Source organism: Panthera tigris, chromosome C2 (assembly GCF_018350195.1).
Source record: "Panthera tigris isolate Pti1 chromosome C2, P.tigris_Pti1_mat1.1, whole genome shotgun sequence".
NCBI lineage: Eukaryota > Metazoa > Chordata > Mammalia > Carnivora > Felidae > Panthera > Panthera tigris.
The window spans coordinates 60,826,529-60,853,181 of NC_056668.1; the positions used below are offsets into that span (position 1 = coordinate 60,826,529).

At 35.7% G+C, this 26,653-nt stretch overlaps 1 protein-coding gene and 1 long non-coding RNA gene across 7 annotated transcripts in view; one reads left to right on the plus strand and one right to left on the minus strand.

The window, feature by feature from the left end:
* The window catches only part of ZBTB20 (zinc finger and BTB domain containing 20), a 761,798-nt gene extending 738,871 nt beyond the window's left edge, over positions 1–22,927 (minus strand). For all 4 annotated transcript variants that reach the window (XM_042998568.1, XM_042998567.1, XM_042998569.1 and 1 more), the window contains exons 1-2: positions 22,841–22,927; positions 20,686–20,780 (exon numbers count right to left, since the gene is read on the minus strand). The gene's annotated coding sequence lies outside the window, so the exon portion shown is untranslated. The remainder of the gene's footprint in view (positions 1–20,685; positions 20,781–22,840) is intronic.
* Positions 22,928–23,270: 343 nt separating this feature from the next.
* Positions 23,271–26,653, plus strand: part of LOC102957293 — an 82,143-nt gene continuing 78,760 nt past the window's right edge. For all 3 annotated transcript variants that reach the window (XR_006222060.1, XR_001512035.2, XR_006222061.1), the window contains exon 1: positions 23,271–23,358. This is a non-coding gene — a long non-coding RNA (uncharacterized LOC102957293). The remainder of the gene's footprint in view (positions 23,359–26,653) is intronic.

The window sequence follows — 26,653 nt, forward strand, 5'->3', positions numbered from 1 at the left end:
TAGGGATAGTCAAATCAACCAAGATCACAAAAAAGGGTCTACAATCAGACCATTGCCTTTATGAACCCTTGCCATATGAGAGGTGGCAGGGCAGATCACTGAGGAAAGATAATAACATACATTAAATATAGCCGGAAAACTGTGTCTCTCTTAAGAAAACAACTTAAAGTTTAATCTTTACATAATATACAAAATCAATGCCAGGATAAGCTGCATTAAAAGATACAAAAAGCATTAACTATAAAAAATAATGATGAGCATGGCCGCATAAAAATTAAGATTTTTCTGTTCATTAGGATACACTAAAGGAAGTGAAAAGACAACCTATGAATCAGAAGAAATTAGTATCTAGAATATATAAAGAACTCATGCAAATCAATAAAAGGGCCCAGAGAAATTTAAATGAAGAAAATGGAAAAGCCATGAGCAGCTATTTTACAGAAGAGAAACACATATACATGTTCACAACTTCATGGTAAACTAGAAAATGCAAATCAAGACCACCGTGAGATATTTGTTACCTATTCAAGTAGCAAGAATTAATAAATCTGACAAAATACCATTTGTAAAAGAGAATATGGATCAACAGAGATATCTTATACATCATTGGTGAGGGTATAAATGGGTAATACAATTTTGAAAAAATAATCTAACAGTCTTTTGTAAAGTTGAGCAATTATATATCCTATGATCCAGCAATTCTAAGCTCAGTATACACCCAAGAGAATGTCTTGCAAACATCACCAAGAAACATACACAAGAATGTTTATAACCACTCTTCATATTAGCAAAAAAACAAAAAACAACCTAAATGTCCATTAAGGAGAAATGATAAATGGCATTGTCATAAATATTATATAAAAGCAAAAATTAACCATATGAATTTCAGTTACCTACAAAAACATGGGTGTATAATCTTAATAACTTAATTTTGAGATAAATACAGCATGATATTAATATATTAATGCATATTATTATATTATATTATATTAATTATATTATATTATATTATATTATATTATATTATATTATATTATATATATTATGTATTTACATATTATTTAGTCACAACTTTATACTTTATACAACTTTATACGCGGCACAGCTATATATATTATTTGCGGGAAAAAAACTATGGAAAATAAACACAAAATTCAGAATGGTGGCTACTTTTTTTTTAAGTTTATTTATTTTGAGAGAGAGAGACAGAGAGAGAGGACATAAGTGGAAAAGTGGCAGAGAGAGAGAAAATCTCAAGGAGGCTCCAGCGCTGTGAGTGCAGAGACTGATAGGGGTTCCATCTCACAAACTGTGAGATCATCTCACAAACTTGAGCTGAAATCAAGAGTTGGGCACTTAACCAACTGGGCTGCCCAGCCTCCAAAGAATGTGGTTACTTCTGTTTGGAGAGAATTGATGTGAATAGGGGAAGAGCATATAGATAAGTGTAAATTATTTTTAAGTTTCTCTTTGGTTGGGTCTTGGATTCACAGATATTTATTTTGATTAAAAATAATGAATGAATGAATGAATGAATGAGTGTAATACAAGAGGATAATAAATGAACAATGACTCTGAACCATATTATAACTAACCAATTCTGTGCACCTTAAGTCCAATTAAAAATGACAACATTTTAGTATTACTTTTCAAATTTTAATATACATATGAATAACTTGAGATAGCTTTAAAAATGAAGATGATGATTAATAGGACTGGGATGGAATTTGAGGTTCTGTATTCTAAGCTCTCATACGTGGATGCAGCTAGTTTCACAGACCATAATCTATCAATACTATCCACTGATTTCCAGATAAGAAGTACAATGGGTGCTAAAAAGATTGATACACTCAAGGCAACAATAAATGTAAAGCTTGCCATCTAAGGGTTTAAGCAAGTAAGCATTTTTACTTGGTCAAGATAAAATCCACTTAAAAAAAAAAAGAAAAAATTTAAATAACCTTGGTTTTAAGATTGAGCATCAGTGACTCAATAAATTCAGAGGCTTGAAAGGATAAACTAAATAAACTGACCTGACCACTGAATGGGATGATAGGCACCATATTTTGGAAAGTTGATTATGCCTTTAAGAAATAATGATTTGGTTTCACCTCATTCCAAAGTGGCACAGAAGATATTGATAAAAGATACTGAGATTCAGAGTTTACTCTGAAGTGAAAGAAACTTCTTTCCTGAGTTTTAAGAAACTGAAGGAATATTAAGAATTAATGAAAGATCACTTTGGTTTCTTTAGGATGAGAATAAACAGATTAACTTAAAGATTTCCTCACTCTTCTCTATCACACCACAACTTACATTTGGGGAATAATCACTGGTGATTAGAAATTTTCTTGGAAGGAGGCAGAAAAACAATTAAAAGATGACTGTAATGGCACATACATCCAAGAATGCATGCAGCATATTCTAACAAGTACTTCTACTGCTTTAGCAACACTAGTATTGCTAAGCAAGAGTAGAGAGACATGTTTAAAAAAGGTATCTATAATTTCTGTTAATTTCATGTTGAATAAAGATAATCAATACATAAACAGAAAGTAGAATATGCCTGATTTTAGAATGACTTCATTAAGTGAAATCCATGGTATCAAAAAGAATCAATTCAGGTAGTTTTTACTACTAGTGTCAGATAAGGTCTATTTAAAGAAATGCAAAGGCAGATTGCTATCTCTTTTAAGATTCTCTTTTAAGATCTACCTTTTCAGCTTCCTAATAACACTGTCTCCATTACTGGAATAGTAAAAAACAGAAGGAAATTAGACCAAGGAAATAGCAAGAATATTTCTAGAAAAAGTGAAAGCTGAATTATTGGGGCAAGAAAATTTTAAAATAAGGATGTATTCTTGGAAAGAGTCAGGTATAATAATATTCGAGTTAAGAAAACACGTTTATACATTCCATTTTCTCCTAACCAAAATCTAGATGGCTTTAATAGTATTCTACAGCACAGATTCTAGAGAATTAAGATATTTATGTTTCTATAATAAAAGAATGTAAATGTGTTTTTTGTAGTGTTGTGTCTAATAAATTACAACATAGGTATTTCCTGGTAGTTAGTTGCCTATCCCCCCAAAATTAGCCAATGGCAAATTTGGTGTCTGGCAACTAAAAGATAATAAAGATTTTACTATTTAAAGTATTCATGCTATAGTCACTAGTAATTGTAGCTATAAATTACAAGGAGAGAATCTGTAATGAAATATAACAACAGATTACACAGCTGTGCTTAGCTGTTCAAGGCCATTTATTAAGTCAAAACACAATGCAACATTATCATTATGTCCAGATGTGATGAAGGCCCAGACATCCCACAAAACATTAATATCTCTATATTAGAAGAAGAGGTCATCAGGAGATATACCTGAATAAACAATTTCCCACAATCACCAGAAAAATAAACACAGAAATTCTGGAGACTCATCTTGGACTTTAAGCAATTAAATGTATTCACACCTTCCATGAATCCCACTGTTTTGTCTGTTTGAGGCTTTGAAGCTTTATCAGTAATATGTTCTATTATTGAAATGTCAAGAGGCTTAACATCAAACATATGACCTGAAATAGATATATGTCATATAAATGTAGCATATAAATATATGTCTATTAAATGTAAAATATGACTGCCCTCAGATTTTCATTATCGTCATTTTTTTGCACAATGCATGGTTTTTCAAAGCACTTAAACATTTATTACTTCCCTTCACAAAAAGATTATGTGAAATAAGTGAGGAAAATATTCTATTCTAAATACTAAGATTCTGAGACACAGAAGTCATTTGCCTAAAAATCATACATATGCTGACTTTTAGTTTCATTTAAAAATACCCTTAAATGCTTTTATTTCCACATTTGTTACCTTGTTAAAATCATTACTGTACCTAAAATTATGTCAAGTCAGCAGGTATTTAATAAGCAACTTCTATGTGCAAGTCTTCCAATCATGCATAATTGTTGTTATAATTACTTTGTAACATTGACAGGGGTGATATTAAAAACACTTAACAATTAACAACAGAAGGTACCAACCAAAGAAAATGAACACGTGAACAAACTGAAATATATCACCTACATTTTACCAAAGGATATCAGCTGCATGTCAGTGCTGACATAGATATGACTCAGAGTTTGATTTGATCTTAAAATACCAATCATTTGTAGATAAGCTTATTTGGTCTGAAATGCTAGATTAGCTAAAGATTTGTTAGAATATGTAGAAAATTCTAATAGTATGTGGTACAAAATTAAAGAAATCGCAAATGTAAAAGAAAAAAATATTTCCCAGGTGAGAATCTTTGAAAATATGGAGTCATTACCACCAAAAGTGGTCATACTTATAAATATTTTTATTTAATTTCTTCAAACATATATGTTCAAATTTAATTACTTTTATTAAAAAGCATAAGTGGGATGGGATTCTGAACATGCTTTTACTGCAATTTTTCTTTTCCTTCCATTGCTTTACTCTCTATTCTCCCGCTGCATTTCCTCCCATCCAAAGTAATCCATTTTAACAACTTAGTGCGCACCCTTCCATGTTCTTCTCCCTTTGCAAATAACTCTGCTATACAGCAGATATATACATATACATATCTTACATATAAAACACTTTTCTATACCTTGCTCTTCCTGCTCATCAATGACTCCTGGAAATTCTTCCAGATCACCTGAAACAGCTGTAATTCACATCTTTTAATGACTGCATTATAATCCATGTTGTAAATTTCCATTACCTATTAGCATTACCTTATTAATAGAATTATTTTTTCCTCCAATTTTACCACTATAAGCAAGCTGTAACAACTTTGAAACCAAAAAAATACATATGTCCTTAAACATTGATACTTAACTTCTATGGGATATATCCCCAAGGAGGGCATTGTTAAATCAAATATTATGAATTGCAATTTTTAATAGGTGTTACCAGATTGCATTTCAAAACAGTTAACATACACATTTCTACCAGTAAAAAAATAAGCATCTCCTTCCCTTTATCTCCACTAGCAGTAGTTTTAAACCCACTAGACTAACAAACTTTTTAAATACTAAGACACATTGCCTATTACTTAAATGTGAATTTCCCTAATTTCCTAGTGTAATTGAACATCTTCTCATATGTCAACCAATAGAATTTGCTTTTCTATGAATTGTCTTTTCCTTTTATATTGGGTTGTTTTATAATTTTTTCTTAGCAATATCAAAGAGATCTTGGTTATTAACCTTTCATGTTAACACATATTACAAACATTTTTCCAAAACTGTATTTCCCTAAATGATTTCAATAGTTTGGTTTTTTTTACCGGTATTGTTAACTCTTAAACTTTCTGTTTGCACTCTTGTTAAAAAGGTTTTATAAGTAGTCTTCTAGGTTTTTTGGCAAGTTTTTTGTTTTGTTTTCATTTAAGCCTTTCATCTTAAATTATTTTTGTATGGGGACACCTGGGTGGCTCAGTCAGTTAGTTGTCCAACTTCAGCTCCAGTATTTTCTCATGGTTCATGAGTTTGAGTCCTGCATCCAGCTCTGCATTGAGAGTGAGGAGCTTGCCTGGGATTCTCTCTTTCCCCTTTTCTCTGACCCTACCCCTCTTTCTCAAAATAAATAAACTTAAAAAAATTATCTTTGTATGATGTGCAAAATGAGAATATACTTTCACTCTTCCACAAAGATAACCTGTTATGATAATCCCACTAATTAAATGATCCATTATTTTCCAACTGAATTGTCATCTGTTTCAGGATTCTCTAACCTGTTCAATGTATCTACTTGTCTATTTCTATGCTATTACCATATTGTTCTGGTTAGCTGGCTTGGTAATATGTTCTAGCATGTATAATGTAAATCCCTCCTCACTGTTCTTGTTTAAATTTTCTTGCTTTTTGTTAACACTTAATCTTCCATGTAATTTTGAAAAAATATTTTTAATTAAAAAACGTCCTCATTGAGAATCTAATTGTAATTGCATTAAATAAATATATTTAATGTATAAACATAAAATATAACTGGAAAAATTAACATTTTGCTATTGTTGTCCCATACAAAAACATAATCTGCCCTTCCTTTAATCAGATATTGTTTGTCTTTAAATAAGATGTTACCCCTTCTTCATACAGATCCTATATCACTTTTAATAATTTTATTAATAAGCATTTTATAAATTGTGTTTCAATGGGAAATGAAATAATTTTTTCCTACTGGGAGAAAATGTTTCTTAGATACCAATCACTTCCAGAGAAAATCTATTGATTTTCATTCAATTATCTTCCATCTTAACTACCTTTTAGTTTACCTTACTAATTTTTCTAGAGTCTTAAATTAGAGTTCTATAATTTTTTTAAGGTCACATATCAGCCAAAAAGACACTGTAAGGTCTTCTGTACAAATGTTAGTGTCATCTATATCATTTGCCTACTATAGCTGCTAAGCCTTCCTCTTTAGTATTAAATAACTATAATAATGATTACTTATCTCGTTTCTGATGTTAATTGAAATATTTTTAGGATTTAACAATTTTGGATTATATTTTCTGTTGGGTATGAATGAAAATACCTTATTATATTCAAGCTATTCTATTGCAGATGTATGTATTTCTCTTTGTTGATACAATGAACAATGTTGATACATTTCCTGTTGTTGAATCATGCTTGAATTCCTATTTAACAACAACAAAAAAACCTCCTATATCCTGATATATTATTCTTTCAGTCAATTGCTGATATATTTCCTAGCATTTTATACAGAAATTTTGCATTTATTTCATAAGTGGGATTGGACTAATTTATTTCATACAATCTTTATCAGTTAGATTTTAAATAAATTAGGAGAGGCTTCAATATTTGTTAATGACTTAGAATGACTTCAATTACATCCAATTATTTGTTCCTTTAAGTGACCATGTTTGGTCAACTTTCCAATCTCTTCTATGCTAACTACTAGGTATGTTTTCTACTTCTTCTTAGGTCAATTTTATAATTCACATTTGAATAAAGATGTTCCATTTCTCATAGGTTTCAAATTTATTGCCAGCCAGTTGCATTTAGATTTCTTTTAAAATTCTTTCCATCTTCCAGTTTTATCTACTTTCTCATTCCCAATTACTGTCTATATTTGCTCATTCTCTTTTCCATAAACTTTATTATTAAGATAAAAATTATATAACAAACTTCACCATTTTAATCACATTAGTGTATAATTTGATTGCTTTTAGTACATTCACAAGGTTGTATAAACATCACCAACTACCTGGTTCCAGAACATTTCATCGCCACGAAAGGAAATCCTATACCCATTAAGCTGTCCTTGCCCATCTTGTCTTCGTCCAGGCCCTGGCAACCACTGATCTACTTTCTGTTGCTAAATATTTGCCTATTCTGAATATTTCACATAAGTGGAATCATGTAATATGTGGCTTTTTATTCTGGATTCTTCCACTTAGCATAATGTTTTCAAAGTTCATCCATGTTTGTAGCATGTATCAATACCTCATTCCTTTTTATGACTGAATAATACTCTATTGTCTGGACACACTACATTTTTATTTATTCATACATTAGTTGATGGACATTTGAGTTGCTTCTACTTTTTGGCTACTATGAATAATGCTTTTATGAACACTTGTTTTATGTGAACACAAGTTTTATGTGAATATATGCTTTCAATTATCTCCCACTTCACAAAATTGCTGGGCTGGTTTTCTTTTTTGCTTTTTCATCTTCATAAGGAGTTTATGTATTTTATTTGTCTTTCCAAAAAGCCAGCTTTTAGATTGATTTTTATTATATTTTGTTTTCCATTTTATAAATTTCAACTTTAAAAAATTAATTCCTCGGGTGCCTGGGTAGCTCAGTTTGTTAAGCATCGGACTCTCGATTTCAGGTCAGGTCATCACCTCACGGTGTGGGATTGAGCCCCACATTGGGTTTTGCACTGACAGCACAGAGCCTGCTTGCGATTCTCTCTTACTCTCTTTCTCTCCCCCTCCCCACTCACATGTGTGCACTCACACTCTCTCTCTCTCAAAAATAAACTTAAAAAAATTTAATTCCCTCTTCTTCTACCTTAAATTATTCTTTATTCTGATTTCTTAAAGTTAGTAAATTGCCCTTTTTTCCTTCTTAACAATGAAGGCATAGAAGGCTGTCAACTTTCCTCTGACAATTCCATCAGGTATTCTCCATAGGATTTTACATAAAATAATCTCCTTTTCATGGTTTTTCAAGTGACTTCCTCTTTATCCAAGAGTTATCTATGAGTATTTAATTTCTAAGTGTTAATAATTTTTGTTACCTTTTAAATTCTACTTACACTAGCTTATAATCAGAAAATGTGCCTGTAAAATCTTTCTAAAATTTAGTTTTCTTTGTACCTAAACAGAGATGTTCAAAAAATTTTTTAAAGAATATCAGATTTTACATATATATTAGATTATTTTCATGAATTACATTCCATTACTCTCAGTCATTATTTGTATGGTTTAACAGAACTGTCTGGACCTTTCCCATAGTTTTTGCTTTATGTACTTATTTGCTACAAATAAACCTGCTGTATATACGGATTTATGCGGTAATTTTCTTCATTAACTCTGCCTTTTATCAGGACAGTATCCCTATCAATGCTGTCACTTTTTTTTTTTTTTTCTATTTTCATTTTGTTTGCATTGGCCTAATGTCTTTTATGTCCACCATTTTAAAACCTGTCTCTTTTACTCTGTCATAGGTGTTATTCCTGTAATATAATTTGAGTGGTTTATGTTTTTAAACTCAATCTACAGGTCTTTTAATTAGAGAATTTTGGGGGCGCCTGGGTGGCTCAGTCAGTTAAGCGTCCGACTTCAGCTCAGGTCACAATCTCAGGATCCGTGAGTTCGAGCCCTGCGTCGGGCTCTGGGCTGATGGCTCAGAGCCTGGAGCCTGCTTCCGGTTCTGTGTCTCCCTCTCTCTCTGCCCCTCCCCCGTTCATGCTCTGTCTCTCTCTGTCTCAAAAATAAATATACGTTAAAAAAAAAAATAAAAAAAAAATAGAGAATTTTGTGCATCTACATTAAACATAATAATTGATGTGTTTGTTTATATCTCTTCCAATTACTTACATTGTCTTATTTTACATTATTGTTTTCTTGTTACCTTTTTAATATTTTTTATTTGATCAAGTAGCTCTGCGTTCTATTTTCTCCTTGCTAGTATGGTAGTCCTACATGGTGCTCTATTGTATTCCTTTCTCTACCTCCCTCTTCTACTCCAATTAACAGACACTTTCCCCCCTACCAAGAGATTCTATCCCCTTTTCCTTTTCTCCTAAATAGATGAGATCTTCAGGATACATTCACTTTCCTCCCTCTTCTCATCCTTCTTTCTTCTCATCTCCACAACTCATTTTCCTCCTCTTTTACATTCTTCCAGCCCATCCCCTCCATCAACTAAGTTTCCATGAGACAGTTTAGTACTTAAAACGTTTCTTTACAGAAATATGATCTTTTTATTTCAAAAGTCTGAAATTGTGTTTTATTACATATTTGTAAGTCATCTATCTTTATCTTTTTTAAAAGTTTTATTTATTTTTTTATTTTTCTTATCTTTATTTATTATTTTATTCAGTGTAGTATTTTTCTATGCCCAATGTGGGGTCAAACTCACAACCCTGAGATCAGGAGCCACATGCACTACTGACTGACCCAGTCAGGAGCCCCAATCTTTATCTCTTAGATGAAATTATAACACACACACAATCATATTAAAATGCTTATTATTCACCACTATATTCCTTTCATCTTCTTCAACTTGAAGTCTTTGTTCCAATTCATTTGTGATTGATTGTAATCTATTCTCAGGCATTTTCTCAGATGGGGTATAGTAATTATATGTTCTGAGTTCTTATCTCTTAATGTATTTCTTTCACCTTGACGAGCAAATGGCAACTTCGGGGGTGTTGATTCTTGGACTGTAGTCATTTTCCTTTTGTAGTCTATAGATGTCACTTCACTATCTTCTACCTTGCTAAGTTGCAGATAAGAAGCTGTATGATATTTTGATATTTTTCCCCTTTATAGAAACTTGTTCTATCTATAAGATAGTTCAATGTATTTTTAGAGTTCAGAACTTTGATCAGGATATGCCTATGTAGGTCTTTTCTTTCAATCGAAACCATAAACACTTTCAATCCACAGACTCTTATCTTTCTTAATCTCAGATTTTCTTCTGTTAATTTCCTCTCTTCCATCTATTCTTAATTTTCCCCTCTAAAATTCTTATTATTCACATTTTGACTTCTAATCTGACCTCAAAGACTCATCCTTTCTTTCAAGATTTTCATCAGATTTACCTATGTTCTATGTGCTTTGATATAATTTTTGCACTTGGTATCTAAGTTCACTGATTCATGTTTCAACAGTGATCATGTTCTCCGTCATGAGAAATTGTTCAATTGAGATATGTTTTTTATTAGTATCTGGAATTCCTTTTGTTCTGTATTTTAATTTCCTTAAATGCTCTTAATTTTTGTTTTTTTTCAAATTCAGGCTGCACTTATTTTTGCCAATAGCACTAGTTGCCTAGGGTATGTGCTTTGATTTTCCTACCCAATCTTCTATCTCATTCACTACTGGGTCCCCTTAAATGGGCTGTTATTTTCCACAAATAGCTCACTAGAGCTCAGATCTGGTTGTGTAGTATCCTCCATGGAAGAAGCATCACAATTAGTAAAATGCAAAGGTAAATAACCTGTCAGATCCTGCCAAGGCACAAGAGGAAGATTTTTGTTGTCCTATCTCTTTTTAGCCTCAGGGGCAGAGGAAATCCAGCCAGCACATTTAGTCAGTTGGGGAGACCTGGATACTTAAATGAGAAATACTGATACTTTCCCATAGTGGTTCACACATCTCTGAAGCCCAGGCCCTTCTCAATGTCTGCAGTTTTCCGGTAGTTATCTGTGAACTCCAGTTTGTCCAAGTGAAAGTAGAAGTTTCAAAGCAGCATCTCTGCCTGACATGTCATGGCAACTGTATTCAAAACGGCAGTCAGAAATTGGAAGTGGAGGGGAAGACAGTCATACACAGGTCACTTTGTTTTCAGAACCCTTATTAAGTTTTTTCCTTATTATCATTTTATTTTGAGAGAGAGAGAGAGAGAGAGAGAGAGAGAGAGAGAGAGAGAGAGAAGGCAGGGTAAGGAACAGAGAGAGAGAGAATCCCAAGCAGTGTGGAGCCCGATGTGGGGCTTGAACTCATGACAGTGAGATCATGACCTGAGCCAAAGTAGGGTGCTTAACCGACTGAGCCACCCAGGTACACCCAAAATCGTTGATTTTAAAAATGTTATAGGAGGGAGGTATATGGGTCTGAGATGTATCTGGGACCTCATTATAATGATTCCCAAGAATCAACACTTCCCTCAGAAAGCATATTCCTAAATATATAAAAATGACAATGTGTTCTCTTTATGCTTTGGGATACAGATCCCAAAATATACTACAGCTATTAATCACTTGAAGTAAGCTTTAATGCAATCCCAGTTTTAATTATTTCAGGACATAATTACCTTTTTTTTTTAGAAATAACTTCAAATCAATGTGCTGTAGTTGGTAGAAAGACAAATTATGACTTTGCCCAATCACATAAGTCTCCCAAAGTCCAACAGCAAGTCTTATAAATATGAAAAAGCAGGGCACCTGGGTGGCAGGGTTGGTTAAGCATCCGACTTGAGCTCAGGTTATGATCTCACCACTCATGAGTTCGAGTTCCATGTTGGGCTCTGTGCTTACAGCTCAGAGCCTGGAGCCTGCTTCAGAGTCTGTCTCCCTCTCTCCGCCCCTCCCCTGCTTATGCACTTGTTGTCTCTCTCAAAAATAAATAAACATTAATAAAATACAAAAAAGCATTGTCAGTATTATATAGGAATTAAACATGCATCCTGAACAGTGGTTTACATGACATTACCCTCCATATTGTTCATAGCCCAATAACCCTTTTTGCTTTCTCGAAAAGCTAATGATATCACCTAACATTAAAATGTTTCTCTGGACTAGACTTCTAAGCAACTTAGATAATATGCTAAAACTCTTGTTTTTTAATTGTATGAACTTTTATGAACTTTTTTTTTAAGAATTAGGAAGCTCATATAAAATGTTCAAAATCTCAATTGCAATCTAGTAAGAGCAAAAAATACTGTGGGTTATTTGTCCTACTATCCTGATAGGAATCATATAGGATATGAAATTTGGGTTTCATCCTTGAATCACTAGGTAATGTAATTCTGTGTACTCTATTCAACACAATATCCTGAATTGATTGTAGATTTGCTTTACCATTGATGGGTGATATCTGATATATTTCTTTTCTGAATCACAGTACATATAATTTTATATTGAAACTTCTGCCATGACAGAATTTCATTAAGTATCGAAAAGAATAAAAGATCATGAGCATGTGTAAAATGTTTGGGTCTTAGAAAAGTACAGAGAAGGCCTATAATAGGTAACAACAACTGTAACAAAGCTAAATTTGAACCAGTCAACAGAAAATAAAGGAATGGATAGACTGGTAAGGAAGAATCCAAGTAATCTTCCTAGGACAGCTACAAAAGAGCCTGATCAACAATGAATTCCTCCAAGTGTGCCAGGTAATATCCTCGACACTAGGACTTTAAAGATTAATAAAACATGGTACTTGCCCTTAAAGAAGTGCAGTTCAGTGTAGTATAATTCTAAATGCTACCTTTCTTGAGTGATGAATGTCAAAGAATTTGAGTTATGAGTTAAACTGCATCTAAAACATGAAACTGAAATTTACTTTATACTGGATGTACCCATTTTTGCATAATAAAACTCATAATTACACAAATAATAGAAACAGAGGTATTATGCATAACATGAAATTACAGAAAAGCAACAATCATTTATTTTTGGCTTTTATACACTTCGTGAATTTACTTTATAACAAATATTGAGAACATAATGTAGAATATCTGAATCAGAAGTGCCTGGAATCCTGCTCACATTTTTCCATACTGTTTTTCAGCTCAAGTCACCCATTTCAGTATAGTATTGCCTTGTTCTCAACCCTTTACTAGAATGAGGGCTTTACTGAGAGCATGAGTTTCTCTAAGGGTCAGATAGATATATAAAGGAAGGTTAGATGCAAACAATATAGCTGTTAAAAAGACTGAGTACCAAAAGATGCCAATCCTGAATACTCATTTACCTTTCTACCTTCACAGAATATTTTTCTTAGTGATGTATTCATTTAAAACATACAAAATGAATATTGTACTGTATTTCCTAGTACACTAAATTAAGAGTCTGAAGAAAAGATCAGAGATATTGTCCTAAGGAAGAGTGAAGGCATAGAAGTAGTGGTATAGTACTCTCACTATTCTTTGACCCCATTCAGATGATCCGACTCATATAATATGGCTTAACAATGAATATTAGCTCTTGAAAACTTTTGAAGTCTCTAGTACCTTGTAGACAAAAGTATGAGTATGTATGTATACATGGCATATATAGCTGTTTGTAATTGGTTTGATGTCTTTAAAATTATTTGAATAACAAAACCTCACTTGGCAAGTTTCTATAATTCCCCTTTCCTTAACTCATGCTGACTAACCTAAATATAATCCAAACTCATATATGCTGACTTTGCCTGGGCTGATCATTTGAGCCTATTACTCTGACAGAAATGCATTTATCCTATCAAATAGAATTAAACGTTTCTTTCAATATAGTGACAAATTAAGGAAAAGCTACAGTTACATAAGAGAAGTCTAGACTCTATTCTACCTTAAGCCCTGTGGAGCCTGATTTAAAACTCCTGTGGAAAGGAGGAGATCAAAAGCTAAGTTACATAATGAAATAAAATAAAAGTATAACTTACTTCATCATTTAAATCCTTAGAAAAGCTAACAGGTGTTTTCTTGTATTTGAAAACTGGACAGCAGACAGCAACTTATAAATGCCCCTAAAAACAGTGATTTATGAATTGAGTGGCACATAGTAGATAATAAATGACAGCTATTCTCAGGTTTACCACATAGGTTTCTGTGCTAAACTGCATCTCTCTGTAATGCATCTAAACTTAGTGCCTAATTCTAAGTTATTATTGATGAGCATGTTTTTGTGCGTGTGTGCCAAAACCATAGCAATCTTTCTATCCCAAACACTGGGTGGCCCCTATTTAAGCCAGCTGTTCATTTCTGACACAAATGTAAGGGAACAAACAATAAATTTAAGAGCCTTCCAAAGCCCTAGAATCTGTCCCAGTTTTATATATATTGTTTCTATTCTGCTTCATCCTTTTTTTTTCCCCTGTATGATCCCTAGTTCTTGGTTACTCAATATCTGCTTAGATTTAGTTCTCCTTTTTGACCTCTACCTTCCCAGGATCCTCAGTATCTAATGCTTCCTTTGACCTGCTCCTACTTAGGATTTTTTCGGCCTTCTTTAACATGTTACCCAGCTCCACGGTTGTCCACTGAACCAAATCAGGCAGCAGCTACCCAGTCCATCCACTGTGAAACCTTTAGACAAATTCCCTCTCAGCATTTGTAATTCTAGACTGTAGAGTTACATTTTAAAAACAGACTCTACCATAGCAACCATTCCTCCCACTTACAGCTCTTTCACCTTGTGCCCTTCTCTGAAGCCTTCTCCAAATCCACTATGCCTTTCTTGAAATAAAATTATCAGTACTAATCTGGGCAAGCACTGAGTGAAAATGATCCCAGAATAGAGGCATGTGGGGTGGTGTTTTAGAATTTAGGTGCTCTAGAGTTGGACTTGAGTTTGAACTCCCAGCAGTGTGACTTTGAACAAGTTACTAAACTTTTATGAGCCTCAGCTTGCTTATCTTTAAAAATGCCATAATAAAAATACATGTCTCATAGGATTATGGAATTAATGGAGAAAATGCAGATATAACCAATGCCTGGTGCAGAGTATGCTCTCAATAAATGTTGGCTACTGTTGTTGTTATTGTTATTATTGGTTTATTTCAGATTTATTTTCACTATGCTTTCCACCAGTAATTTTCCTAGTCTTTTTGGCACAATGTCTTTGGAATAGTCTTTTTGGCTAGTCTTTTTTTCCTAGTCTTTTTGGCACAATGCCTTTGGAATAGAGTTTACATTGAGGCACCTAGGTGCCTCAGTCAGTTAAAGGTCTGATGCCTGATTTCAGTTCAGGTCTTGATCTCATGGTTGTGAGTTCAAGCCCTGCATTGGGCTCCATGCCCACTTAAAAAAAAAAAAAAAGAAGAAAGTTTACATTAATTCTTCAGTATGTGTACTGGGTTTCGGTTAACTAATCGTCTAAAATCAGTTTCCCTTCTAAATATCCCTTAGAATATTTTTCCCTTATTTGCACGCATTAAAGCAATCATATCACCTTTTGTGTCCTATGTTGGATCTAACTGTTTTCTTGACATTTCTCCCTATTGGTAGGCCCGAATAGCTGGGTATTACCTACTACATTGGACAGTGTGCATATGTGGCCTAGGAGGAGATGTATAAAATGTTTATAATCAATACCAGAACATCTACAGCTATGGGTGGGTGTAGGGAAGAGGGAGGATCCAGGGATTGTACAGCTTTTTCCAGACTGCTGTTTCCATTTGTGAATAGGTAAGGACGTGATGTTTTTGAGCCTCTCGCTATCATTCATACCAGCAAAAGAAATGTGAGTCAATTAAAAAGAAACTGAGAGTGAAATTTTAAGTGAAAACTTCAAGGTTACCCCTAAATAAATACCTACAAGTAGGCATACAAGAATTGTGTATAGCTGTTTGTTTCTATATATGACAGAACATTATTTGCAAAGCCTTCTCTTAACACAGATTCTTTCCGCTTTTCTTCACCAAATAAGAGTTCATTTCTTTGTCTTCCTTGCATCCTTTCTATGTAAATCTATCAATGGATAAGTATAACGAAGGATCAAAAATCAAATGCAATAGTTAATAATTATATGGAGATGGCCCGATTACCCAGAGTATATTTATTTTTTGCTTACAGAAGCACAAAAACCAAGTTTACCTTTTTTCTTTGAAGAAATATATCTATTTTTCTATATATTTTATAGAATTAGAAAATGACTCTGAGTTACTTCATGCTGTCATTACCTGCTTTCTCCAGTTAAGCAACTTTATGTGGAATAAAATCCAAGAAATTCTGTTAGCAACATATCTTCATAAGCGAAAGTGAGTTGGTGAAATTTATGTAAAAATAGTAAGCTTATCATAGTTACTAACTACAAAAGATTGTTAAGTACTTAATTTTTATATGTATGTATACTTTTATAGACATGCTATATTTGCAAGCAAGTATCACTAAAATGAAACTTGTATCAAGGACTAAAAGTAAAAAGCAAAGTCAAATATTTTATATAGGCTTTTTCCCAGTGCCCTACATATCACTTCCAGTCATGTTACCTAAAGCTAAAACAGGGACCCAAGTGTCAAAAGAAACATACTCATATTATGAGAGCTGAAAGAGACCCTGAAGATGAAAAGCTAAGGCAGAGATTCAGATTACGTGACATGCCCAAGAGGGTACAACTGGTGGCACCACTAGACCCAGAACAACCTCTCCTAATTCTACATCTGAGATTTCTGACAACGTGCAATGAAAAAGTTAAATCTAATGCATGAGAAATTGATTAAAAAATTAGATGTCCCCTCAAGTTGAAAACCTTTGGATTTCATAACCTCTACTTACATGATTTTGTATTAATAGGAAAATAAATTTTAAACAACATAAAATTGTAAAAACTGACTAGAAGAAATGAAAACTACAAAGAAAATTTATACTTTTCCTTAAATCAGAACCATGGAAACAGGTGTTTTTTTTAAGTCTAAAAAAAGCCAGAGATTTATTTATTGTGTATGCATGTGTGGTAGTAGTGGGTTTGGTTTGTCTTGTATTGTTTTATTTTGTTTTGTAAATTGTTAGAGGATCTTCCAGTTTCCTGTGCAATGGTAATCTGTGTTCCAAAAACGGGGGTACATATAAAATTAATTTCTGATAATTCATAAAATACTTAACCATGAACAACTAAGTCTCTAGAAATTTTAATGACAGAAAGAAAAAAGTACCAAGAATTTCAAGATGAAAAATCTCTATCTTTTTAATGTTGTGCAAATTGGAAATAAAGAACATCTTTTAAAAAGTCAAAAATAATTGAAAAAGAGATTAAATCAGTAAACCAATTGTGTATATTTTTCCTGAAGTGCATATTCATGAGCTGACAGTAGAAAGAGGCTTGCTGCTTTGTTTGACTATAGTTCTGTTTACCTCATACTGTCAAGAATGGATTTTGACACTCACAGTATTAATATTGCTATTTTTATTGATATAATTAGCACTGCTATAAATAATTCCTCAGTCTGCTATATCTAAGTATATCATTACAATCAGCAATATTAGAGCTTCTTTTTCTTATATAATGCTTTGGAAATAGACTGCTAGCCCAAAGAACCACAGTGACCTCATGATGTGGAAGTTACTAAAAAAACACTGCCATGTCAATAGAGACTACTGTTTTGTGTATAACTTCACTAAACAAACTAGTTTATATTTGTTTGAAACTAAAGTTTCTCACCAATCTGCTGTTTCAATTTCACATCACACCATATTGTACCTAAAACAGGCAATCTGGATTCCTGTTGCTACTCCCCCCCCCCAACCCCACCCCCAAACAGCGCAGGAACAGTTTGAAATACAAGGCTTGCATATATAAAGCAAAAGAAACTAAAACACCCAAAATTCAGAATGGGTGGGTGAAAATACGTGTGCTTGAAGTCATTTGTATAACTGCTAGTGGGTGGCCCACTTGTGAGTTTTTGATCATCACATGAAAGCAAAATCAAAACATATTTTATCATGCCTCTGGATCACATCAGCTGCGATGATAACCTTATCTAGACCTTGAATAGTTTGTTCATAAAACAAAGTGGGGTGACCAACCCAGTGCATATTCAACACAGAGAATGAAGGCCAAAACAAAATGACAATACAATTCAAAACAAGTTTGTAGAAATTTTAGGCTAGTATATTAAACCTTTCTTTGTCTCTATCACTTGACAGATGGTTAGCCTTCACACAGCCTAGTATCTCTGGCAAAGAAATGACTGTATCTAGCCAATAACACCCCAAATTTTTATTTAAAATGCAGTGTACACATACTTACACTTACCTTAAAAATATGAATATTAATAGATTAGTCATTTTATTCTATTTCTTGTTTTATCACTATAAAAACTTGTCAGATATCAAGATTTGCCTTTTGCCCTATGAATACCTCTTTCAAACTCAACTTTCTTATGTGGATCCAGGGTTCTAAGAACTCTTCACTTTCGATTTTGTTCATTTAGGGGCTACTGGCTAATTATGCTTTAAAAAAAACAAAAAACTTCCAGTAACTTTTAATCTGAAATTATTACAAAAGTTACAAAGATTTAATTAGCTTATGTTTCTATGTAGCTTGGAGCAAAGTTTTGGTAGTAACAATGAGTTAAACAAAATCACCTGGGAACATGTCAAGGACCACAAGGCAGGACTGGAATTATTTATCCAATACTGAAATATGTCTTTATTCAAAAACTGCTCATATAAAAATGTATACTCACACACACATAAACACACACTAACCAACCATTAGAATTAGCAAACACTCTTAGTTTTTAACATTCTATCAACCATTCTTCCCCTTTCTCTTTAAAAAAAGATTTCATCTAAGACAATATATTCCATTAGCAATATTCTCTGCTTTTCTTCCTAAATCTTCCTATTTATAGCTTTCCAATGCTGGCAGGTCGGTATACAAATAGCCAGAGGCAACCTCAACGTTTTCTAAAGTGCATTAATATGTACCCTTTCTGGAAGAGGTGATTATGCTACAAATTAGCATAAATAGAGATCTAATGTAGGTATAGAAATTCAAGCCCTTCACAGCAGGGGATAGGAGAGCTGGCAGTGGGAGGATTGTGTGTAAAAAAAAAAAAAAAAAAAAAAAAAAAAAAAAGTTATCCTACTTACCAACTGAACACTGATTTGGCTAACAAAACAAGACTCACTGTGGCAGAGAAAAATAGCGAAAATCAGAACTTGTTATTTGAGAACTATGAACTAAGTTTTGGAAAGGTGAGACACCCACTACTTAAAGCAACAAACTCAACGTTAAATCATATACTCTGTTAACTGAGCACCAAGTTTCCTTCTGTTAGAAACCTAGGATTTTTACACCTACAGACTAAATGATTAAAGTAATGCTAAAATCTTCTGTAATGTTCCTCTTGCATTACAAATGGTCTATTAAATCAGAGAAGTGCCAATCAAATGCCTTTGTAGTTTGAAAGAAAGGTTTAAATAACAAAGCATTTTTTGCAGGCCTCTCTCTTTTTCTCTCTTTAATGTCACCTATAAATTAATTACAACAAATTTCCATCTTCTCTTCATAAAACCACAACTGATTTTGAAAAAGATTTAGGCACTTAATTTTTCAGACATACTCCTAAAACAAATTCTTACTAAAAAATTAAGATATTCTAGCTTATGTTTTACCACAGTTTTCTAACAAGACAAAAAGCTCCATCGGAATTTTACAGTAAATTCCAAGACACAGATTTTTTTTTAAATATAAAGTAACATTTTATTTATTTCAAAGGCATGCTTAAAATTATGAAAAAAAGAAGACCCCTATCTGTTAAAAAGACCTACTAAAATGTATGGAGAAAGTTTCATGACAATAACGAAGGGTACAAATAAAGTTAGCTCTTCCTTTCTTGCCATTGGCAATTAGTAAACAGCTCCATGTCCCTCAAACTTCCGTACATTCTTTCAAATTGTACTCTCCAAAATGAGAAAACAGCTAGGTTTTAAAATTTCATACAAAAATCTCTTCTCCTAGCAATCTTAAGTACGCAAGGATATGTGACATTAGAATGTAAACTCCACAAAGGCAGGTTATTCTGTCTTGTTCACTGTTACATCTCAAGTGTCTAGAACAATTTTGTGAATGTAAACATCCATTTCAGAAAAGCATGATTATTTCAAAGAATAAAGCAGAGCTCATCAATCTCCACTTCTATATTCCAAATGTATTAAAGAAGTCTTTGTCACTCATTCTAAAATATTTGAAATAATTTGTAATTCACTTATAAATTTTAGATCTTTTGGGGTAACTTAGTTGTATCTAAACTGACCTAATTATTCAGTCAAGTCCAATTTGGTAAGAAAGCCTTCTTTAGACTCTCGCTACTGAGATAAAAATAATTCATTTAACCTGGATTTTTCCCTAGATTTTATTCCTATGCCAAGTAGTCAAATTCATATTAATTTGACAGCAAAATTAGTTGGGTATTTGTGGGTCACAAAAACTTTCTGAACAAACTACATAGTAAACTGCCATCTCAACTAGTAGTTCTAAACACACACACCCAAAATTGTAACTCTCACTAGCCACACAGACATAGAAGTTTTTTCTTTCCTCTAAACTCATGTTGTCTTTCAGTAGCCAGTGAGTGTACACATGAACTATATCTGATTTTCTTGCTGTAGTAGTAAGCTTAAAATACTGGCATCTTAATTGAGCTAGACAGATAAGCATAAAGACTTCTTCCCAAAAATGGATAAAATTTAACAATTTTTTAATCTTAAACTTTTTTCTTTAGTCTGTTAAAATTGGGACCTCACCATGAAAGGGCGTATTGCTTTGGAGGCTGGTAGACAGTTAACTTGTCACCTGATCTTCATATGCAAAAGGCCTGTATTCCACTGGTCTGTGAGATCTGAAATCACAAAACCAAAAATACCCAACTGCTGGACTCACTGAGCAGCTAATATATTTCTAGAAAATTCACTTTTCTTCTTCCTCTCACCTGTTTCCTTGAGCACCATAGATTCTTAAGCCTAAAGCCCTCCAAAATTGAACTCAATGGAAATCACAACCACAATCTTAAGAATTAAACCTTGAGCCCTGAACAAAGAGTAACATCAGCAATTCTTCAAGGGCAATTCCAAAAGCTTTTTTGAGAGAAGCCCATTCCCAAGAGGGCACAGTGATATTACCATGCACAATTTGTACACCAACTTTGATACATTCTGATTAAGAATGAGAAGAGTGAACAAAGGCATGTAAAATCAATGTAAATTGTCTTTTTTGTTTTTGTTGTTGTTGTTGTTGTTTTCCTAGAAGTCTAGAAGTACCTAGTTGTAAAGCTGAAATGCACAAAGTAGCCAAATCTGGCCTGGTCAAACTTACGTGAGGGACAGAGGAGAGTATATCTGAACTATTCCCATGTGATAGCAAATGGTATTTGAGATTAGGAGCAACAGGTAAGAAAGTAAACCATTTATGAACTGAATTTGCTAATACAAATGCTTATCATTTAACTTTAGTCTTTACAGCTAAAGAATTTATTTACAAAATGGTCGCTACAATTTGTTTTCAAACTTTCACTAGCAACAAGTTAAGGATAGCTAACTTTGGAATAGAACTCGCTTGAAACATGGGGAACGAGGGGCCTCTGTTAATTCTATTAGCTGAAACTTATACACGACCACGCAGTGAGAAACTCTCCACTTTAGCATCATCTTGGCATACTTGTTAGCATCATTTACCATACTTTACCATTAATGGTTAAGTGGTGAAGACAATCTCCACAGGTCTAGAAAGTTTACGTGTGCCAGTGCTGATTCTGAGGACATTATTTAGCCCACAAACTTCCAAATTACTTCCTATTTCTTCCAGATTTTTATTTGAGAACTGTCATCCTGCCACTGACCCCATTCAACTGAGTTCAGTGTTAAGAGATCAGCGGATTACCGTGCTAGGTAGTGTAGCTGTACGCCATATTGTGTTTTTCGCTAATGTTTATAGTTTATGTGTGTGCCTAGCATATGTTTGTGCAAGTGTGTTTATCAATAGAACTTTTAGAAAATCCCTGCCTCCTGCCTCTTCAGCATCCTTAAAAAGGGTAACAGCTGCGGAGAGGGGGGTGGGTGGCGGGGGGCGTGAGGTGGGTGGTGGAAGAGGACCAGAAGCCACACAGTAATGCATTTAACAACGTAGGAGAGTGCATTTCTTTTCAACTTTCAAAAAGCTTCCAACCGTTCTATCTCAACTATCGAAAAGCGTAAACATTGTTTAATGTTTCCAAAGGGGCCCAAAGGACAGAAAGAAGGAAAGGCGTATCTTCCCTTCCCAAGCCCCCTCCTCTATAGTCGTAGCAGCGAAGCAGGCGGGGGCCGGTAGCTTTGGTGTCTGGAGGGGCGTCCAGCGGCTCTGGGGCCAGGACACCTCCCGCCCCCCCCAGTTCTCTGAAGACGCTCCAGAGACCGCGAGAGCCACGGTAAGCGGGGGGAGGGCGAGGAGGGAGGGGGCGGAAGACAAGCCGGCGCCTCTAGCAGCTCCTGAGCCCCGGCTAGTCCCCCTCAGCTCTTCTTCTTGGAAGCGGCAACTCCAGGCGCAGGGAGTAGAGAAAAGAAGGCAAAAGACACGTTTCCAGCTGCGGGACTGCCCGCCCGCCCGCTCCTGGGACCCGGGACCCTCCCGCGCTCCCTCCCTTCCCGCTGGGTCGCGCGAGGCCGCAGCCACCGCCCCGCGCGAGGAGGGGCGCCCGGGGGGGAGGGGGCGCCGGCGGGGCGGGGCGCGGGGGCGCGCGCCCTCGGCCGGCCGACGGCCCGCGGGCTTGTCTCTGTAACTCGCTCCCCCAACCCCACCCCAGTCCCTTCCTTTCCCGTCCCGTCGCCCCCCACTCCAAGTGTCTCGCGGACGCCTCGTCCCCCTCGCACGCACACTCCCCTCCCTCCAGCCCGCCCCACAACAAATTAGAGTTTTGGGGGTTACCTCCTCGCGCTCTTTAATCTTCTTTCCTCAACTCCTAAACTTCCCCCCGCCCCTACTTCTTCGGCAGAAGGCCCACATTGGGTACCTCACGCCGCGAACCCTCTATCTTTTTCCGCTATTGGATTGTTCTTATGCCACTCTTAGCTTCAGTGAGCCAATCAGAATGGGGCGCCCCTCGTGAGGTTGCCGCCCATAAACAAAATGCACTCTTCCTCCTCCTCTCCCCTGTCCCCGCCTTCATATGCTTCTTCCCTCATCTCTACCACCTTCGATTGGGCTAGAAGAGGCCCAATCCGCTATCTCAAACATCCATTGGGGCACGGAAACTTCGCTCAGAGAATCCTTAATAGGCGATTGGTCGACATTCTTCCCACTCCCCCTGCCGCACCTTCGCCCACTCTGGAGAGGTCAGTCGTATCTCGTTGTTCAGTGATCCGAGAGGTGGAAAACTATTGGTTCAGAGAGCCCGTCAGACCGGATTGGAGTGAGCCATGATTGGTCAGCACCGACACGATCAGGTTTGGTTGTCTGCTCCTCCGCTCCTCCTCCCCTTTTCCTCCACCTCCGCCCCCTCCCCCCCACTGCTTTTACTTTCTACGCATTTCTATTTCCTCCTTTATTTATTTATTTGTGATAAACTTAAATGACCCGGCGACGGAGGCGGGACTCGCGGCGAGGCGGAGGATGACGAGGGACGGCCCGGGGCCAATTGCCGAGGGGGCTGCAGGGTGAGGGGCAGCTTCGGTGGCCAGTGAGAGGCAGGTGTCTGGAACGCGCTAGGCCTGTGGAGCCGGGATGCCCCAGCGGAGGCGGCGGTTACCCGCTGTCTGGCGCGGCGAGCTGGCGGGGAGGGGTGGCCGCTGAGGGGAGGAGGGGGTGTCGCTGTCGCAGACAGCTGAGGCAGCAGGATGGAAGCTGGAGCTAGGGCCGTGGGAGGAAAGCTGGAGGGAGGGTCTGGCGAGGAGGCGGCTCGCAAGGCCACACTGGGTCACGCTTGATTCCTGAGGGGTAGGCTGCAGGTTGCCAAGCCAGGAGGTCAGCAGAGGCCACTGAAGCAATGCCAGGGCGCAAAGAGAAAATTTGTCCGTTCAGGAGGTTTAGAAAAATACTATGTAAAACAGTTCGTAGTAAGCCGCCCTTAATAAAAATGAGGATATTATCCTAACGGGAAAAGCAGATTATGTTTCTTATTACTAAACGCCTGAAGTACCAACGACCCAACCGGAGCCCACAAAATTCAATATCCTGAGGGCTAGAAGGAACAAATAAAGCAACATGGAAAATTAAATGCGGTTCAGATGCTTCAATAAAACCTTCCTCCTTATCCATTTGTCACTCAACATAGCATTCCCCAGAGCCAAATTCTTACCAAGTTTTGGTCCAGTACTCAGGCATTGGGAGAAAAAAAAAAAAAAAAATGAGGCTCAAGGCCAGCAAGATGTTCAGGAAGGATTCCTAAAAAGGGGTAAGATAGAAAAAAGTGTATATATTCCCTTTCACTATACAAAGAAAAAAATAAATCTCTGCCAAAATAAAAAGTTGCGTTTTTTAGGGAACTTACATAACAATAATTTATCACAAATTAAGGGACTTTATGAAAAATAAAGAATTTACACTCTGCATACAGAATTTACACTCTGCAGTTTGAAAACAGAATTTTTTATGGAACATGCATTTGGTGTAAAGTTTCTGATAGACTGTGTTAAGTTCTCTGAATTTTATCCTAGACTTCCTTGGGATATGCAGCATGCATTAAAGAAAAAAATATTCCTGACTTGTTAGAGATGGTAGAAACAGACTTTATTCAGGATCATTGAGATAGGTATAGATACGACCACTGTGATAAAATTTTTGCAGTGGAAGGAGATTGGGCTGAACTCCAAGTATATCATGGGCAAGTGGGAATTTTAGCCAGGGAGCAAGGTGGAGCGGTTGAAAAATTACAAAGAGGCAACATTAGGCGTAAGTGGGAATTTTGGCTAAACCAACCTAAAACGATTCTTGCTGAAGACAGGCCAGGGTGATCAGGGGGATGGTGGAGGAAAAGGACCCTGGTCATCTATGAAGAGTGATCAGATTGGGGGTAGGGGGAAGGTGCTTGCTAAACTGGCTTTGAGGAGTTCTTGCTGAAACTGGATTTCACAAGAAAGTGCACAGATGCCTGGCTTTGATTAGGGGTCTTTGGCAGAACCTAAGCAAAAGAAATTGGCCCTGGTGGGAAAAAAAACAAAAACAAAAACGTAGAAGCCTTGACCTCATAAATACAGTTAGCTATCTTTTGAGGAGTATATGAGGGTTTCAGAATGTATAAAATGATTGCATCAGGTGTCAAGTTTTGAAGTCCAATAAAGTGTACAAATTGTTACTGAATCTGGAAGCTAAAATATTTCAGAACTTACGTATAAATCTTAGAAGTGATGTAGTGACTGTAACATGTTCCATACAGAATAGTCAGCTTTACATGAGAAAATTCAGTAAAATTTAACAAAGATGTTTAAACAGTTAATCCCTTAACTTTTCCAAGGGGCAGTGGCCACTCCCTTTATGTACTACTTAAAACTCATCCTTTTCATCAAGGTTGGTGTTTGTTTGTGTTTATGTTTACTTATTTATTTGGAGAGAGAGAGTTCCAACAGGGGAGGCACAGAGAGAATCCCAAGCAGGCTCCACTCTGTGAGTGCAGAGCTCAATGCAGGGCTTCATCTCAAGAACCAAGAGATCATGACCTGAACTGAAATCAAGAGTCCAGCACTTAACCAGCTGAGTCACCCAAGTGCCTCTTTTCAACAAGTTTTTAAAGCTATGATTCAGTGTTATTGGTGTGAGACTTGTTAGGATTGTAATGATAAAGAATTAGGAAAGCAATGTAAGGTGCTTCAGTGGTGCAGTCGGTTAATGCATGGTGCTTATACAGGAAAGCAGTGTAAAATAATACTCTAATTTATAAATATTTGTAAAATATTCTCATTTATATCCAGTTTTCCTGATGTCACATTCTGGGGTTAGAATGATGTGTCTATAAGGAATATGTCAGTCTTTATATTTACATTACCCACGCACAGACTTCAATCACCAACCTACCCACACACAGATATACAAAAGTCCCAAAAGATGCAGCAAGAATTCCACACTTGTATCAAGGGGCAAAGAGATGTTTCTTTGGTGTAGCAATTAGCAGAATTGAGAAAAGGGATACAATAAGAAGGATGTGGTAACAAAGAATGAGAGGGTGATGAAGAAGGCATGATTGATAGAAAATGAGAAAAGTGAGGATTGCTTAGCTAAGGAAGAATTTTATAAGGAATTTCTCTCAGGACCTTAACCTGTTTCCTTCACAGATCTTAAATAGTATACAAGCCCTAAAATTTTAAAGGTGATTAAAAGAAGCCATACTAGTAGTAAGTGAATTCTTCGTATGTTACAAATGAAGATAGACTTTCAATGCTTTATCTGCATCACAAGTGGCAGAGCTTGTTTTCAAACTCCTCTGTTTTCCTTTTTCACTATGCCATTTACTCATTCATTCATTCAAGAAATACTAAGTGCATTTCCTCATAACATATATTTATGAGCCTTTAAAATCCCTGGGAATTTAAAAACCAAAGATACACAAGACTTGGCATTTTTCTCCAAAGAGTTTACTGTGTATTGGGAGAGAAGTAAAGGAATCAATTACTATGCTATGTACATATGTGATATATATAACATGGAAATACAGAAGAGAGAATGCCTAACTCCTTAGAATTGGGGAATATTTGTAATACACTGAAATCACTATACTGAATACAAAATTAGATCATGCTCCCAAGTGGC